This window comes from Toxorhynchites rutilus, chromosome 2 (genome assembly GCF_029784135.1).
Source record: "Toxorhynchites rutilus septentrionalis strain SRP chromosome 2, ASM2978413v1, whole genome shotgun sequence".
Classification (NCBI taxonomy): Eukaryota; Metazoa; Arthropoda; class Insecta; order Diptera; family Culicidae; genus Toxorhynchites; species Toxorhynchites rutilus.
In genome coordinates this window covers 109903609-109919547 of record NC_073745.1, presented here as the reverse complement: position 1 = coordinate 109919547, position 15939 = coordinate 109903609, and the positions used below count along the sequence as shown (strand labels likewise).

General features: G+C 37.6%; 1 protein-coding gene across 1 annotated transcript in view; it reads left to right on the top strand.

Annotated features, from left to right (window-relative positions):
- The window catches only part of LOC129771602 (frizzled-2), a 95086-nt gene that overhangs the window by 8203 nt on the left and 70944 nt on the right, over window positions 1-15939 (top strand). The window contains exon 2 of the mRNA XM_055775400.1: window positions 13279-13380. The gene's annotated coding sequence lies outside the window, so the exon portion shown is untranslated. The remainder of the gene's footprint in view (window positions 1-13278; window positions 13381-15939) is intronic.

Genomic DNA, 15939 nt, shown 5'->3' with positions numbered 1-15939 from the left:
GACGATAGTGGAGTAGAAGTGCGTTTTATCACATTAAAATCCATTTCCATTTTCGAACGAAAATCAATTTCGTTAGCGCAAACATTTGTGTTTCATTTGTATGGCAACCTTCCCTTGGAGAGGGGGGAGGAGTGTCGAACCATTATAGAAACGTTTATCAATCTCTAAAACCTCTATATGCCAAATTTGATTCCAGTTGCTTGATTAGTTCTCGAGTTATTCAGACCCCCCCCCCCCTCTCCTGTAGAGAGGGGGAGGAGTGTCAAACCACCTTAGAAACATTTATTGTCTCCTAAAATCTCCACATGCCAAATTTGGTTCTATTTTCTTGATTAGTTCTTGAGTTATGCAGGAATTTATGCTTCATTTGTATGGCAGACCCGCCCCCCTTTTAAGAAAGAGAGTATTGTCTAACCACTATAGAAACATTTATTGCATCCTAAAACCTCCACATGCCAAATTTCGTTTGATTTGCTTGATTCATTTTCGAGTAATGCAGAAATTTGTTTTTCATTTGTATGGCAGCCCCACTTTAGAGATGGGGAGGAGTGTCTAACCACCATAGAAACATTTGTTGCATCCTGAAACCTCCACATGCCAAATTTGGTTTGGTTTGCTTGATTAGTTTTCGAGTAATACAGAAATTTGTGTTTCATTTGTATGGCAACCCCCCTTAGAGAGGGGGGGGGGAGGAATGTCTAACCACCATAGAAACATTTATTGCATCCTAGAACCAACATCCTAAAATTGCATCCTAAAAACTTGTTCAACTTTCATAATTTTACATGTTATGCCTCACGGCTCTTTCATGGGAAATTAGTTACGAGCGCAAAAAGTTAAAGTCTCTATAACAAAAAATAAATAAAAGTTTGTTATTTCGCTTGAGGATACATGACCATTTTTGATTCATAGAAACGAAGCACAAAAATAAATTCTGTCAACGCGAATTTTAATTGAGTCAACAACATCACTGTAGAACATATGGGGATTATTTTTTCAGAATTTTCCCATATTTCTTCAAGATTTTTCAACAATTTTATTAAAACAATTAATTTTTCTCGCCGTAGAACCTACCGTAAAAGAGGAACACAACAAGATGAAACAACTTAAATCAAACAAACCGTTATCAAATTTTGAACTTATTTGGTGATTCATTTTTATTGATTTAGATATATGAGTGCGTTATTCCACCTGAGAATCCATTACCTTTTTTACATCACCGGAACGTGAAGTTCAATCTGTCAACGTGAATTGCAATTGGATTAAAAAAAATCTCCAACGATTTCACTGCAGAACATACTTCGAAACTTCGAAATTCCCCGAAAATGTTTTCTGTTTTTCTGTCGTAACATTTACATTGCATCTCTTTTCTCGAGTTTTGCGTTAAGCAACACATTTGGCGATTAAAGTTTATGTACATATATTATAACATTAAGGTGGGACTATGTCTAACCGGAATATATGGGGGTAAAGTGAAAACCTAAACACAGAATATGCAGGAAAAAATGAAAGATTTAGAATGCTTATAACTCGTACATTTCTTAATAGATCGGAAAGATGTTTGCATCAATTGATAGGAAATAATTCTACGCATCTATAACCATGAATAAAATGTTATTTTTCATGAGATAAACAACTGAACGACTGGAAAATGTCAAGCCTTATCTAAACGCCCTAATTGCCACGTTTTGATTGGTCCGACTTACGGTTTCCCCAACACAGACTTCAAAATCAATGTTCATGGGGGAATCCGCTTTGCAAATACTTGTAAGTTGGGGGAACTTTTGTTCCCACCGAAGTATGCTCTGATCCGATAGAATTTGTATGTAATTGTATTAGAATAATTGATTCGTTATATGGCTTTTTTCTTAGCGACCAAGGAACGTATCTCGGCTGTAAAGCGAGGTATGGTGTATTGAATTAATAAAAAATTATAAATATGAGTATCTGCTTGAAAGTTCATCTTGTGCTCGCCCTGGCCAACTTAAGTTTCTATTTGGCTATATTTTTCGCCACAGAATGCATCTTCAGAATATGCAAGAAGCAAGCATAGTGTAGAGCAGAATCAAAGCAGTAGAGGAATATTAAATAGGACGTACGTCGTTTATCATACCATGTAGATTGTACGAATTGTTGATTCTATGCGTTATTAAATAGATAACGGTTAGGGGGGATAAATACAAATAAAATCGCGAGGAAAAGATTGAATCATGAGTCAACCATCTTCAGCTGCGTCTACAAAACAACGCAAACCCCAGAGCCACTAAAACATTCGACTAAAGAGAAATTTCGATGCACTCTAAAAATAAATTTTATATTCACTTTTCGCTGAAGGAAGCTTCTGTGAATTCAGGGTTGTGTTTTGATTTTATTGGTGTAATGATTTTGTTATGAATTATAGAGGCTTTAAGCTTTCTCCGTCCATTCGCCTGTAGCCTTAAAAAAGACCAATTTGAAAAATCAAAACAAACAATTCAGCCTTGAGAAATGCCATTTGGAAAGCCATCTGGTGGCTAGCTGGATGACTGATAAATTGTGAATAACTCGTTTGTGTTTTTTTTTTCAATCGGTCATTCAATTTGCGTGATTTCAATTGTTGTTTCCTGGTTGAAAGTGACGCTGAAAGTTATTTTTCAGCATTAGGGGCTGTCTAATTAGATGGAAAACCGAAGGTGATAATTTGTTTCGATGCTTTTGTTTCTCCTCCGTCACCACACAATAGACACTATTCGGATTTTTGTTGCCGTTCTGCTTCTTCTGAAATGTTTCGTTCTGTAATAATTTCGGTAATAATTTCGTAGTTGTATGTTAACAATGCGATCGCGTGTAGGACATCTTTTTTTTATTTTTTTATTGCGGCCCGCGACGCCGCGACTAACACGTGTTTGTGACCCCCATGAAAAAAAAAGGTTGTGTACCGCTGATCGAAATGAACAGGAAGTTCTGTCACTAATGCTACTTTCAATTTCAGACCGTTCAGGAATGGATTTTAATAAAATCCATTTATTCTACTGTGTTTTTCTTAATACAACATAAAAATAAATTTTCAGTGTACTACAACGCAGTATCGTAGAAATTTCCTGCTATATTCACCTGAATCAACTAGTATGTTTAGAATAGTTTGCACCTCACTGGTCAGAAATACTCCTCCTTCTATGTTTAGAGTTCTATTAGAAAATATTAACAGTAACTCCACAAAATTGTCTCTATCAACAAAGCCAAGAAACACACCTTTATCTCTGCTGTCGTTATAAAACTGCGTATTCCATGATCTTCAAAATCTAAGATGGCGGCCGCTACAAAACAACGGACTACACATTTTCTCAAAACCCCATCAATATGGTTTTTTTTTCAAAACAGCATCAATATGGGTATCAAATGAAGGCCTTGACCAGTAGAACACAGTTATTTAGGAAAAATAAAATACAAATCCAAAATGGCTGCCACAACCAACTGGAGATATATATATATATATATATATATATATATATATATATGTATATATATAGTTTTTTTCAAAACCCCATCAATCAGGTCTTTGATTAGTAGAACATAGATGGCCAAGATGGTCACGAATTAGCCAATTACTTTTTTATGCAACTCCTGCATATAGGTATCAAATGAAAGACGTCTTTCCAATTAGGTCGTAGCTACAGATTGGTTGATTTCATATTTAAAAAAAAAATTATTGGGATATGTGTATCAAATGAATAGACTTGCTTTGGAGAGCACATGAACAACATAAAGAGGGCAATGCCACAAAATGTTCGACTATGCATTTTTAGCAACCCTCTTGATATTTATACCAAATGAAATAATTGGTCTAATAGAATACAGTAAATCGTTATAATATTTAAAAAAAAATAAGTAGGAAATAAAAAAAAATTGTTTGATGGTTTCATTGTAGAGCAGTATACTAATGATACAGATAATGTACTGAAAACTAGAAAATAAAATATCAAAAAAAACTGATTAAAACATAATCATAATACAATGTACTAAAAGCTAGAAAATAATTGGGCAAATAGCAGTTAGTAGTTATCACGTTCCTTCCTTCATTGATCCAGGGCATTGATGAGACTAGAATAAAATCGTGGGGCATATGAGGAAATCGCTAACTGTGGATAATGGTAATCCGATGTGTCCCACGATTTTATTCTAGTCTCATCAATGCCCTAGATTAATTATAGAAGGAGTGTGATAACTACTAACTGCTACTTGCCTAATTATTTTCTAGTTTTTAGTACATTATTTGTATTATTATTATTATTATGTTTAATCACCATGAAACCGTTTAAATTAAAAGTTTTTTTAGTTATTTTATTTTGTACTTTATACTCAAGATCGGTACAGATTGATAGAAAGACGGGACAATCAAAATAGGTCGAACTAACGGAACTATCCCGTTCAAAACGATTCGTTTGGTCAGTCTAGTTCTAACAACCAAACAAAACAACCCTTTCCAGGGCCATCATATTATTATCAAAGAGTTTGAAGATGTAATTTTTCAAACCTATCCAAAATCAGCATGCAACAGATAGCCTAACGGAATCCTACGTCAATTACGTCAACTTTGAACATAAGGCTGCAACCACCAAAAGTTTTCATCGCCATATGAGCAATTTTGATTGCGACTAATTTTTATAAAATTCATTTTCAGAATCATTCTAAAATTTAGAGCAAATGATATTCGAATCTAGGAATGGGCGATCTCGGATCGATTTTCAAAAGATCGGCCTTTCCGACCGATTTCCGATTCTTTGGATCGATACTTTTTACTCGAGAAGGTTGAGAAATTCGATGTTTTGCTTTCGATTTATCCGATCTTTCTGTGGATTTGTTTTTCAGTTTACATCGATTTCAATCTCACTAAAGTATACCTAAAATTTTTTATCAAACATAATGTCAACATTTGGATCGCTTCTTCTCCGATTTATTTCCGTACAAATGCTGACAGAGACAGAAACTACTGAGGGGATGTACTGTAACCAGTAGCTCATAAGATCACTGAACTTGATGTTGACATCAATTCCAGGCGAAATGTTGTTTTTTTTATAACTGGCACCAAAATCAATCGGCTTCGACAAAATGACAGACGTATGGCACTATTAGCGTTTATGGGATTGTTTTCAGCTGAGTTCTAGGCGGTTATTGAATTTCTAATAATGCTTCTTCAATTAATGTATTTAATAAAACGACACCTTGGCGGCGCAAGATGAATGTCCTGGAAAATGTTTTTTTTTCTGGACTCTGAAATATTTGGGATGCAGGCCCCAAATATTTTAGAGTCCAGAAAAAAAACATGAGGAACAAAACAAAATGTTTTTGATATGAAAAAGATCTAGATCTAGATCTTTAACAAGGTATCATGGACAAAAAGGGTTCAAAGAGTTCAGGGACAAGTGATAAAATGGTCGGATATATCCGTAGATCTGGCATCTCTCTTGCCAATGGTCGGAAACACAGTACCCCATCAAAGAAAGTGATTGAGATCGAGCGGCGCTCGCTCACTCGCGCGAACAGAGTGGGCATCACAGGAATGTGTCCAATCCAATTCGTCGCTTGTTGACGACAATAGCTTCCGTTTCCTAGCTGGGCCACACTGCACAAACACTGCAGAGAGAGTTCGACCGCCCAACGAGTGGATGGATCGCACCGGAGTGCTGTAGACATTATTGTAGGGGCCATTAGGTGCACACAAATTACCACCCACTCCCCTCCAACAGGGGGGCAACCAAGTCTAGGCGTCGTAGTGTCGTGGTTCTACGAAAGCGCGAGGCCATGTTCTCTCGGCGTTATTAAGCTTAAACCGGGTGTTATTTTTTTCTTGTTTATTTCCCTCTCCCCCTCCATAGCTGCCGCCACCGTCACCACTGATCGGATCCATGTCTCGGTTTCTCGGAGTGTCTATCGGAGCGAAATTTTCTGTTAATTCCAACATTTCGCTCCTCGAATCTCGATTCTCCGCGACCAAAGCGCCAGAAGCAGGCGGAGGAAGGAGCGCACGAGGAGAGTGGGCGCAGAGGTTTTTTTCCTCCGTTCCAGATAGACAATTTGTAATCAAAACAGAAAACAAGCGGGCTCGATAGAAATTAAATTCAAGTATCCATGAATTCGAAATTAAAAATGGATTCGCCCTGCTGCTCGACTTTTCAGAACGGGTTGTTGTGGCATTCGTTCGTTCGTTCCACACAGCGATTTGTTTTATATTTTATGGATGAAATCATGCAAATCGAACATTCATGCGCGGCAGAGAGTCTTGTGAGAAACAGGAAACAATCGAACCCCCCAGGAGCCCGGCGGTCGGAGGAAAAACGAGGAGACGAATTCATAAACTATGTGTGGTTTGATCTATTTTTCGTTTGCCCTGTGAACGGCGCGCGTTGCCACGGGGAACAGGGGGGCATGGGTTCCATTTTTGTGTGCTGCTCGTGGTCTGCAGCATGCACAGACAGACAGACAAGTCTTCGGTCCCTGAATTTAGATACCGCTGCATCCCCCCTTGCCACGGGTCGGGAGCCTTGAGGTTTCGCCTTGTGCATTGCGATAAACTTTGTGTACGCTACGCTACGCGACGAACGTTTGGTTGGGCTATGCGCTATGAATATTCATGTCAGTCTTGTGTGTGTTCTGTTTGTTTTCGCCTTTGAGCATGTTCCAGGAGGAGAAAGAAATGAAGATCATCGTCGACATTCGTCGGGGGATGATGTTATGACGTGTGCAAGTCATGGATGGTCCGCCCCCCGTATTCTATTCGTGGCGTATTCTTGTTAGAGGTACATGAGTACCACCACAATCCGATTGATATTACTCTCTTTCGCTCCTTCCCCCCCCCCTTCTCTCACGCGCCTTTCCATCTTCTACTCTGGAGGGGACCGGCTAATGGGGAAAACATTCGCCAGCAGGAACACAGCGCACACAGCGCATAGCTTCTGCTGCTGCTGCTGCTCCGACTGCCCACGCAGCGAAGGGAAACGCGGGAAGACGACCGTTTTGCGTGTTATGTTGTACACATCAGGCGGGGGCTTGAACATCGCCTCTTCGTTTCATTGTTTTGTTGCTGATTAGTGCAGAAAATGTAGCCGAGTCTGAGACCGATGGAAAAGGGTGAAAAGTGGGTGGGAAGCGGCGGAGAGGCAATGGAATTCTAACATGTAAGGGATCACCGTGTCGGGAAGAGTTTAGCTTACCCTGATGAATGGCTGTGGTGTGGCGTCGTTCACAGCAATTGGGTGTGTATGTTTGTGGTTGCAAAATTACGGAAGGGTGAAAAGAAAGTTGCAATGAGATTTAAATTTATCTGGGTCTAAGGTGAACCATGTTCTCGTACCATTGACACCACTGGTATTCTGTTCCTGTGGTTTAAGATACATATCTTGTGGCATTGTAATTTCCGTTTGTTCGGAGGCACTTACAAGCCTCGTTAGTTCCTTTAGGATCACCCTGGGACTATTTGAGATCCTTAGTATCTAATAATCAGTCAACGCATTTGATATCACATCATGTTTAATAGTGGTGCCAAGTGATTCAATAGCACATTAACTCTCTGAATTTGACTGCAAAAGCTTAAAGTTGGCGTGAAGTTAAGGTAATCATAATTTGTTGCTCAAAATTTGAATGAAAATTATAACTTCATGTTCTTCGAATGTACAAAAGATGTAGTCAACAATCGTTATATATAAAAGATGTAAACGTATGTGTAAAATATCATCACAGGAAAACGGCTGATCAGATCGGCACGGTCAGTATATTTTTTAAGTTTGTCTTCACCCAAATTAGAATGATAGAGTACTTTGGAAAATATTTGAGATGATTAGAAAAATTCGAAAAAAATTGACTCTGCATATCTTTATATATAAAAGAAGGATTTTCCTACGTACGTGTAAAATATCAATCAAATCTTGATCATCGCAGAAAAAACCTCTCGACTACTAGGCAAATACAAAATATAATTAGTAAGCTTCACGAATTTCTTACAGTCTAGAAATTTGTTTTTCCTTTTCTGAGAATATTTTCCCACAACGATTTGCAACTGATTCGGATTATTTGCTCCATTTTTTTATCTTTCTAATTATAATTCATGTAATAATTTTCACTAATGTTACTTTGGGTCTCCGGAATGGACTTTAATATAGTGAGGGTTACTACTAGATTAGTCTTTCTTTTTCAAAGCAGAATCACGAAAAATTTGCACAGTTTAAAGAAATTTAGATAACTATTTTTGCTGCCAACGGATGTTGGCGGACTATTGGGCAACAATTTCCGTACCAATCGAATTGGAAATTCTCTGAGAACTGTTTGATATGTTATGCATTACGATTCCCCAATTCATAAATGCTTTAAAATAACAAAAATTCAATCCCATTTTATCACAAATTTGTTCTGTGTACTTCTGCGCTTATCTGCCTGTGCTTTCTGTACCGAGGAACGAGTGAAGTCGTGATGTATTATTTTTATATACCACTTTGTTCTTTATCGCAAATTATCAGACCCGTATTTTTTATTCTTTGTTAGGGTGACCATTTTCATTTTAGGGTGGTTCGAAAAATCAATTTTTTTGAATTTTTGCCAAAAATGACTTTTTTCAAAAATTCATAACTTTTGAACCACTGAACCAATTCAGATGTTCGACATATTAAATTGAAGCCAATTAGCTGGTCTATTATGGAAAAATTCTAGAGTTGCAGAAAATTTGAATTATGTTTTCGTTATAATTGATTGTAATTGTTTTTTATAGTTTTCATGGTCTCGGAACCAAAGGTGCTACATTTTTTTATATTTTTTTTTCTGGAAAGTTGATTAGCAAATATAATCAATATTTACGAAAACAAAATACATTTTTATTCGATTTTTGTCGTCCATCTGAATCGGTCCAGTAGATCGAATACTATGATTTTTTGTAGTGGAAAAAATGGAAAAAAAAATTTTCGAACCATCGGGTAATTTTGAAAAATCATAACTCGAAAACGAAAAAAAACGTCTCCGTGGTTTCGAGATATGTTGTGTGAAAAATCCTCAGCTTTCCATAAAAAATATAGAAAAATATAGCCCTTGGTCCCGAGACCATTAAAACTATAAAAAACAAATACAATCAATAATGACAAAACCAAAACCTGAATTTTTTGCAAGCGTAGCATTTTTCCAAGAATGTTAACTAGGTTCAATTTGGAATGTCGACCATCTAAATCGGTTCAGGAGTTCACAAGTTAAGAATTTTTGAAAAATGTATTTTTTTTTTAAATGGGAAAAAGTCGATATTTCGGATCACCCAAAAATGAAAATGGGCACCCTCACAAAAAAATTTAAAAAATACGGGTCTAATAGTTTGCGATAAAGGACGAAACTGCCACGTTTTACGAAAATCTGAGAACTACTGTATCGGTTTGACATGGAATGGCTGTATATTCATATATTTTTTTAAGAATTGAAACAAAACATTTTAGAAGAAAATAATGTTTTTTATAACCGATGAATGATTGTCAAATTTACTTGGAGCGTCAACATGTACTAATGATTGCTTGCTGTCTAGAGTCACTAAAATACTGAACTCATTATCAATTTATCAGTATCTCTTAGCAACATTATATCTTCAACGCTCACAAAAACACAATTTCTCGAAAGAAATAATCCACAAACTATACTACGCTCCACATTCCGCAGAGCGGCACGATAAAATCCGAACCGGGTCCGTTGTGTGATGGCGGCGGCAATACCAATAAAACAAATCATAGAAAATTTCTGGTTCGATTGGTTTGCAAATTTTAAAAATCTATTTGTAGTAAAAAAAGTAAATAACGTTAACAATGTTCCACAAAAATGTAACCTGATTTTTTATTTAGTCTGTTCTGTGGCTGACATATTCCTATGTCAAAAACTATTCCACACTCAATTTTGAACGAATTTTTTGCGCCAACATTTGTGGAACATATTTTCACCATGAACACAACTCTCATCGCTGGAAAATACCTTCTCCACATCCGGCTTGAAATGTCTTACACTTTTATGCAACTCTTAAACCGGAAACAATGCTAGAATTAACAAAAATTGTATTATCAATCGAAAAATGTCACCCCAAATTTACATAAATTCGTATGCATTTAAAAAAATTGACTAATATCGGATAGCAATGGAAAAAAATAACAATAGATAATTCAATGGACCAAATTTTCCTTGAATGCTACATTTATTAAGCCTTCTAAAAATGCCGGGCCGTCATACGGTAGTTGACCGGATCCTTAGCCAAGATCGATGAAAAGATGAATGTCAGTATGTTCTTCAGATCCTTCGTGGCCTTGGAGATCAGCTGGTCATCTGCGTTTCTATTGGTCGCAGCTGGGGGTCTTTGGGTGGGGTGGCGGACTTCGGTACAATGTGTAACTTCAACCTGTCCATCTCCCACAGAGAATTGTTGTCAGACGCTCATTTTGGGAGAGTGCCTGCTGCTCAGACACGACCGTCGTAGACTCATTAGACTAATGTAAAATTCATCTGAATCGGTCAAGTAGTTCAAAAGTTATGAATTTAAAAAAAAAGTAATTTGTAGAACTACTCCTTAATGGAAATGGACACATTACTAAAAAAGATAAAAAAATACGGGTCTAATATTTTGCGACGAGGAACAAAACTATGACTTTTCACGAAAATCTGAGAACCACTATATCGGTTTGGCTTGGCATGGCTGTATGTCAACATACGCATAGCACTGAGTGTCCATCGCGAACGCTATCACGGCAGTCCTTTGCGCAGTTCACATACTTGATCACAGGCAATTATATTTTTCTTCGCCAACACTATCATTCCACATTTCTAAACCACTTCAATCCATCCTTGTTAAACACATGAAAGCAACAACAATGTGTGCGTGTGACTCAAAAATGCAGAAACACTCTCCACCAGATGGTATGAAAATCGACGCAATGAACAAAATTGTGCCGCTGTTCACGCTATCTTCCAATCTACCTACGTTCAATATTAGAAAAGAATCTGCTCGTAAGCTAGATCGAACTTGTGATTTGAAAACGCGAAGGGTTTATTTACATGCAATAATTAGAAAACGGACGGAGCTCAAATCGTTATATCCATTTTTTCCGTAGAACGAACTCTGCAATTGCATTTCGAATGAGCGATTTACGAGCGCCTGATTTGCAGTGGTAGATGAAAATTGTACCTAACCGATGCATCATTTGCTCGTTTTTGATTATTCGTGTAATGTATTGCATAACAAACAAATGTTCTGCTCAACGGGCGCATGATTCCTCTACACAAGCAAACAATAATCGTGGGTCGATTTTCGTATGGAAAGGTTGCGCTTTGGATTCTCAAAATAAATTCACTTTTCATACTCAGTAATGATACGATGCCAAAAACGACTTTCTGTAGCATCGTATGATCAAAATTAACTTGTTTTTGCGTCTTTCCGTCTATCTCATGTTTTTGTTATGAGGTACATTTCCCTCGTAGCCGATAGCTTGTTGATTGACTTATTGAACACTTTGATATGAGAAATTCTAATGAGAATTCTAATGACACTTTGGGTATCTGTGTTTATTTCCTATTTTTTCAAACTCTATTTTACTATGGATTGTCTTTGGATTCGTCTATCTGATGTCCGAACATTTCCATTCTTTTCAAACTGCCTCAAATTTTATGGTGATCATTATTAATTTTAATATGATCAATTTTAGTTGAATCAAATTGAAATTTACTATAAGTGTATTAGGGACCACTTCTTCGAAAAGTCGTAACTTGAAAACTAATCGTCTGATCCAAATACACTTTTCTCCATATAATGCGGTACTCTTATAACGCAATTCATGTCCCTCGCATAATATAACGCGGGTTTTTTCATGAATATTTTTGTACTGTGAAATTTATGATGATTTATATCTTCGCACATTGTGTCAATTGCGTTCAACGCGAATCATTTATACATGACTCGTTATAAGTTATATGGAAATACCTCCTACAAAGCATTTTCTATGACGCAGAACTAATCTACCGTGCTATAGGGGAGCATTACTGTCGGTAAAGTTGTTATTTTTTATTGAAATTAAATGTTGTACTAAAATCAAATTTTGTACTATTTTTTATTTAAATCGGAAATTTGAAAAAAAGAAGCTTGGACTAACGTTTGCATCAGTTTAGTTCAAGCATAATTCTGCCTAATAACCCTCTTGAAGCCTCGTTTAGATGAGCCATTTTCGAGTTATGTATTTTCGGAGAAATGTGTATGTAACATTTATTGAATCTCGAAAACGACGACTCTTAGGGAAATATTTTATAAATAGTTTTTCAAACTGGATCAATTTGTATACGATTTTGGTTCAGTAATAAAACATAGAAAACTGTTCGAATTTTTTTTTCTGTACGCCCAAACTAAGCGTTGGCAGAAAAAATGCTTTTTCGTTTCCTGAAGGGTGAAATGTAGCATCTGTTTCAAAAGCTTTAAAATGTTTATATGTATGAGAGCAGACATTTCATTTTTGTTTTGTTTTTCCATCTATTTTGGGATTGTGCTTAAAAAAGTCCAAACGATGTCAACGAGGATCGAGCCAAGGCCGGCTCGAATGCAAGACTGTTTTACACGATCACGCTATGCACATAGCTACTGGTGCTGTTGCATAAATGCGTGATAGTATTACACCTCATTTTAAAATGAAGTTGGACAGTGTTTTCTAAGAGTAAAAAGGAGAGCATAAACTTGAATTTATATCTTTCTCGGTCTGGATCGTGTATGTGGCAAAGTATGCGAATAGCTTTAATGCGTGCTTATTTGCAATGTGTCTCTTGTTTCGCTCGCTCATATTGCTCTTATGTTGCTATAGCATATATTTTATACAAATGATATACCAGTATTGGGGGTAGCGCATTTTCTGTTGTTTTTAGGCTCAGTTAATGTAATAAGTCGGGCTGTCAAAACATTTGCTAAAAATTAATTTTGGGTGTAGTTATAGAAAAAGAGAGACCTGGGATTTTTGAGTAATTCAATAAATAATTTGAGGAAATTGCTTCATTACGTTTCGTTTGATTGTGGATTTGCTGTATTGGATAACATGACAAATGGAGTAGTTCAGACTGTACAAATTGTTTATAATTCTAAATTTACAGCTGGTATAGCTGTGAAACAACATTTGTGAATGTCAATATCATTGCCAGTAGTATACCACTCCACAAACGGTTCTAATAGTGTGTCCACAACTGTATCTGCTAACGATATTTCCGGCATAAATACATGGCATAGATTAACCTTGTTTTTCCGTTCTTTTCTTTCTCTTCCAGATGCCGATAGTCAAACAATGAGTTAATAGAACAACAGCTGCTGCTTCTACATTCTCTTCCCCCATCTTCATCTGACGCGTTTTTTTCGATCCATCATTAAAGGTGAGTTAACTGCCCGAACTGGAAACAAAACATAAAACCGTCGAATTTATGCCAAAAACTGAGCGTCGTTAAAAAAACGCTACTTATCATGGGAATATCGGGCCACAAGTTCCTCGTTCATTTCCACCGGGGTGCCCCATCTAAAATGTAAATGTGACCAACCTTTCTGCGCGGCGGCTCTCTAAACTATCAATTTCATTCCGTGCTTCCACCGCGATGACCCCGCGGTGGGTTGTCAACCATTCAGCCGGAGCGGAAAGCGGTGAACTGAAAATTTTAATTAAATCAAATTAATAATCTACTCCCAGCCGAAGAAGAAATGTTGGGCTAATTAAAATCGAAACCCAGCAGAAGAGAATGACCCTCGCCCAGGAGTGGTGACTCTCGGTGGAGATTCGTCTCATTAGCTCAACAAGATCGCCTATCGAAACGCGAGTATTTCCTCCACCTCCTTTCGCGGCGAAGATTTCTCGCTGAGTTGCGGAGAGCAGCAGTAACGACGACGAAAACTTACACGCGAAACATGTTGAACAAGGATGAGAGTCTGGCTCAGGCGGCTTGACTTCTTCCCGCGACAGCTTCGCAGTCGCTCTCGGCAACTCTCGGTAAGGTTCGCTTTTCACGGAATTCCTCAGCCGCACCCCTTTCAGCGTCGCTGCCCCCGTTTCGAACCGTCCGAAGATTGTCGGGTGCTGATATCATAAATTTTCCTCCAATTCTTCATTGCTTTGTTTGTTTTTCTTGGCACATCTTTCATCGTTCGCTCGAGCCCCAAATCGCAAAGACACGACGAAGAAGCACTGGAGAACCAAGATGGTTTGCAATACTCTCATCCTTTTCGCGAGAAACGAGGTGAGGGCCAAGCGATATCATCCAGAGGAAATTTTACATATCGAATGTAACCTTTCGTTCTTCCGGGCGCCAAATACTAACTTGGCTAGCAAACCGTGCGATAGATGAACTCGACAAATAATTACGCTTGCTCCCGAATAATTACCCAAAACGATAGCGTGTCTCATCCCTTGACTACACTCGGGGCAGACCTTGCCTTTTTTCCGCGGGTGCCATCAATCGCTGCTCACCCGATTGACTTTGACGAACGGACCATTACCCAAAAGAAAAACACGGAGGAAGAAGGCATCCACTTACCGAAAGACACACGAACACACGCTAACTGACGGCCGCACAATTACCGCTGTTTGGAGGTATTCTCAAAGTTAAATATGTAAATTTGACTGACTGACTGACTGAGGACTGAGGAACCCGAACCCCCCTGCAGCGGTGTTTTCGCAGCGCACGAACAAAACGATCGCGCGAGTTGTTTCCTCAGGCTGTGCGAAATTGACGCAGCCAACGGGGGCAGCAGCCGACGGGACAATGATAAAAAAGGAAGTGTTTTTTGGTTCGCCTTTTTTTTGTTTTTTTTTTCGCAGGTTTTAGCCTCTTGTTTTAGGGGCGAAAGGTGAACTTTTTGTTTTAGTCGATTCAATTTAATAAGTTTTGTTTGCTTTGTTGAACGCACCGGAAATGGTTTGGTGTATTCTATTCGCTTGATGCGTGGAGTGTTTTCGGTGGACTGGTTATGTTATAGGGAAGTTCGCAGTTCCGCCTTTTTTGGGCAAAAGTGATTTCAACAAATGTAAAATTAATGATATTGGGAGATTATGTGGGATAGGTTTTGGGAAGTGTTTTGCAACGAACCATCATCGGGGATAATACGATAGTGGCTCTTCGGTGAATTGGGGGATATATAATTCATCAAAATCTAATTCTGAGCTTTGAATATTTTCGGTGCTACAAGAAAAAGGCCCAGACATTATGAACATGTCATACATTTGTTGGCTAAAAGATAGCGAATTTATCGTATTTTCGTTATATGCACGATTTCATCGCATTGTATTCCTAAGAACAGTTAAAAACTGTAATGGTTGAGGTTCTGTTCCAAGGATTTTTTTAAGAATCCAAGAAAGAGCGTCGTAAATATCATCAACGAAATCCACGAAATTTAAGCGGATTTTGAAATTCACGTGGTTTTTACGCGAATTTTGAAATTTACGTGAATTTCGAAATTCACGCGGCACGTATCGACGTATAGAATATGGGTTGCACTTTAAACTAATAATTCTCTGTTTGTAAGATTTTTACACGGAATTTGAAATTTGCGCGATTTATTTTTACGAGAATTTTGGAATTTACTCGGTTATTTTTGCGCGTAAAAAGCGACTAAACGAATAGCTGGAATTTGGAAGCTACGATTTTGATTTTAAATTTGGATTCGAAATTTTAATCTGAAATGGAATATGAATAAGAAATCCGAATTTGGAATGATCATCTAAATTTGGGGAAGTGGGAGCATAGTGGTCACTCTAAGGAATATGTCCATTTCCAGCGTCCACATACAGCTGCAATTCCCGTTCTTCTAAGAATATTATAGTTCAACTCATTGTTGTTCAAGATAGCATACGGCTTTTACTATAAAAATTCAAAATAGTACAAAGATTTTCAGAACTTTTTTTTTTGATTGGAGGTACTCACTCGCTAAATGAGATAGATTTAAGC